The following is a 3,642-nucleotide window of genomic DNA, read 5'->3' on the forward strand; positions in this document are numbered from 1 at the left end:
AAGTGCCAAGGGAGGAATTGTGGTTTTGTATGAGGAAGTCAGGAGTGGCAGAGAAGTACGTTAGTTTGGTGCAGGCCATGTATGGGAATAGTACAACAGTAGTGAGGTTTTAGTTTGGAAGGACAGAAGACTTCAAGGTGGAGGTGGGACTACATCAAGGATCAGCCCTGAGCCCCTTCTTGTTTGCTTTGGTGATGGACAGATTGACAGATGAGGTCAGACAGGAGTCACCATGGACTATGTTGTTTGCAGATGACATTGTGATCTGTAGTGAGAGTAGGCAGCAGTTGGAAGAGAACCTAGAGAGGTGGAGGTTTGCACTAGAAAGAAGAGAGAAGGTCAGCAAGACAGAGTACATGTGTGTAAACGAAAGGCAGAACAGTGAAATAGTGAGGTTACAAGGAGCAGGAGTTTAGGTACTTAGGATCAACTGAGACAGTGATAATGTGACACTCAGAGCAGGGGAGACTGTGGAAGAGAGGTGAAGAATAGAGTACAGGCAGGATGGAACAGCTGGAGAAAAGTGTCAGGAGTGATCTGTGATAGAAGAGTGTCAGCTAAGGTGAAGGGAAAGGTTTACAGGACGGTGGTGAGACCAGCCATGATGTATGGTTTAGAGACAGTAGCAATAGGCAGAAGACAGGAGGCGGAGCTCGAGGTGACAGAGTTAAAGATTCTAAGATTCTCTTTAGGAGTGACAAGAATGGACAGGATCAGGAATGAGGTAATTAGAGGAACAACACAGACAGGAAGGTTAGCAGAAAAAGCTAGAGAAGCCAGATTGAGATGGTTTGGACATGTGCAGAGGAGGGACAGTGGATACATTGGTAGAAGAATGTTAGAGATGGAGCTACCAGGTAGGAGACAAAGAGGAAGACCAAAGAGGAGATATATGGATGCAATGAGGGAGGACATGCAGATAGTTGGAGTCAGAGTAGAAGATACAGAGAACAGGGAGAGATGGAAATCAATGATCTGCTGTGGCAACCCCTGAAAAAAAAGGGACAAAGCCGAAAGAAAAAGAAGATCATATCACAACAATATTAATATTCTGTTGACATGTTTATATTTCAGTTTATATCTTAATTGACCACTGAAGCTTATTAGTTATGAAAATAAAAGTCTTCACTATATGACAAAACCGGATGATTGTGATCTTTTATATTAAGTTACAATTATCAAATAACACAGTAAGAGGTAAGTGAAAATTTAGCTAGTAATTAGTTGCAAACATTCATATAACAAGTAAAATTCATAATTTTAGCATAAGTTGAAAATGTATAATGTAAAGATATAAATATTTTTGTACAACTATTGTTTGGATTTTTTTCACACTAATTGTAAACTGGGCTATCATCGAATGACTTGTTTATTTACAAGAATAAGGTCTAATAATCTAGATGATATACATACCATAGTAAAAAAAAGTTTTATAATTAATATGGGCAGATAAAAAATTGTATTTAAAATTCTGTGTTCATTTAAAGCATTAGAATGGACCCGCACAATTATAGTTAATTTATTTGATTGATTTATTAGGCTTTTGGCATAAGCAGAAACTGCAAAAATTAGATCTTGACATTGATATTTTGAAGCATTTAAAAACCTCCCAGCTTTGTTCTAAAATGAAAAGCTGAAGCCTCTGTGGATTGTGAGTAAAAAAGATATAAGAGCCTACAGACAGAAGTTGAAATTACACAAAGTGACAAAGACAAAACTTTCTCAAGGTCTTTAAACAACTGTAAGGCCATGCAAGAAAAGAGAAAGAGAGTGAGACAGAGAGAGAGAGAGAGAGAGAGAGAGAGAGAGAGAGAGAGAGAGAGAGAGACATACTCAGCTAGCTGGAAGCATTGGAGGAGACAGAGGCACATTTTTAAACTCTACATGCTTAAAGACTTGACTTTAGGCTCATTAATCACTTCGTCAGTGATGTTATTGCTGGCTTTTAGGTTACCTGGCAGAGTACAATCATTAGACCAGTAACTGTTTGATTACTGTTGTGATTAAATCAACTGCATCAAGCAAAGCTTTTTTGCACACTGTCACGTTGTTTGTCAGTGTTTACTATATAATACATTTATTATATAATAAACAACATAAAAATTAACACTGGCTGTTTTTTTAATGTGCTAGAGACTTGACTGTGCTTCATGTCTACTATGATAAAAACAAACCTGACTTTGCTGTAATCTCTAGCTTTACTCTTACCTCGCTTCACTTATGGCTGAATACTTAGGCGGTCAAATGATGTTGTGCAAGTAATGACCTGCTTCTATTGTACGTTGGCCACAGTAAAGTGTACAGATAAAGGGTACAGATAGTCTCAGTGTCTGCCTTGTAGTGCTATATATTTCTATTTACTATATGAAGAATGCTACTGACATTTTTTGTTAACATGTTAGTCCAAATAGCTCAACTACAGTTCACAGTAAAGCATTGACTAAATCAACTGCTTTAGCTACTTTTCTCCTTTTGGCTTTAGTTCAAGAGTATTAAATTACTCTGAAGAGTTACTGTAATTTCCTTTCCCTCAAGATTGATACATGTAGTTATGCTATTAAGTGGGCATTCAATGCAAATCAATCCCATTGTTTGTGAACAATTTCTAATTATATATTTTACCTGATTTAATTACCATAAGGCCAAGAGGAGTCAAAAGGTACATTGTCCCAGCAGCTGTTTATAATTACGGTTTGTGTGTAGAAGAGAGATGATTGAATTTACCTCTCTGGAGCCAGAATGAAGTGACAAAAACTATACAGACATAATACATTAAGAGCATGTCACGAATTACTCTTGTATGAAGAATTTAACTAAGAAACCTTTTTTTACAGAATGCTATTAGAGTGTCAAGAAAAATCGTAAATTATTACAAAAATGCATTTAAATTGGCCAAAAGTACACAATAAAACAGTGCTTTAGCATTGATCTAAGAAAACAATTATATATTATATTAGACTCAAGGAGATCAGGACAACAGTCTCAAGAAAGACACAAGTAGTTAAATAAGATAATACATTAAATACAACCTCCGTGGTTTGAAACATAATTAGCATAATTAGCTGATTGTTATTCAGTGATCACATTCAGAGAAACTTGAAGAAAGCATTTTTGTGTCACTCGTGATTATTTGGTGAAGATTACCTTTGGAAGACAGCCTGACATTTTGGGAAAAAATATCTTGTGCAAGTTAAAAAAGAAAAACAAAAGACAACAAAAACAAACTAAACGTTGGAAAATAGTCACTTTCTGTTTAGATACTGTTTTCATTAGTCTAGATATGTGTTGACAACAGGATGTCTGCTCCCTGTTAAAATTCATATTTGACCCACAGAAATGTCAAATCTGATAGTCCAAAGCAACATTTTTATTTTTTTATAATGCTTTCTATTTTGTAATCTGTAAGCAGATCTGGAGTCTGTCGATCCGGTTGTAGCAGAAAAACAACAGCTAGTCAGACATGTCTAATGATTTAAGCATCATATGCAGCCATTTTACATCCTTTATATGAAGCACACTGTATTTGGATGCTTTGCTGTGTTAGTGCAGAAACTCAAATCAAGCATCAAGTCTTGGGTGTGTGTGATGGTGAAGTCCTGAACTCTGGAAGCCTGGGCACCTTTCGGTTAGCGTTTGGCTGCT

This window comes from Cynoglossus semilaevis, chromosome Z, assembly GCF_000523025.1.
Source record: "Cynoglossus semilaevis isolate Cse_v1.0 chromosome Z, Cse_v1.0, whole genome shotgun sequence".
NCBI lineage: Eukaryota > Metazoa > Chordata > Actinopteri > Pleuronectiformes > Cynoglossidae > Cynoglossus > Cynoglossus semilaevis.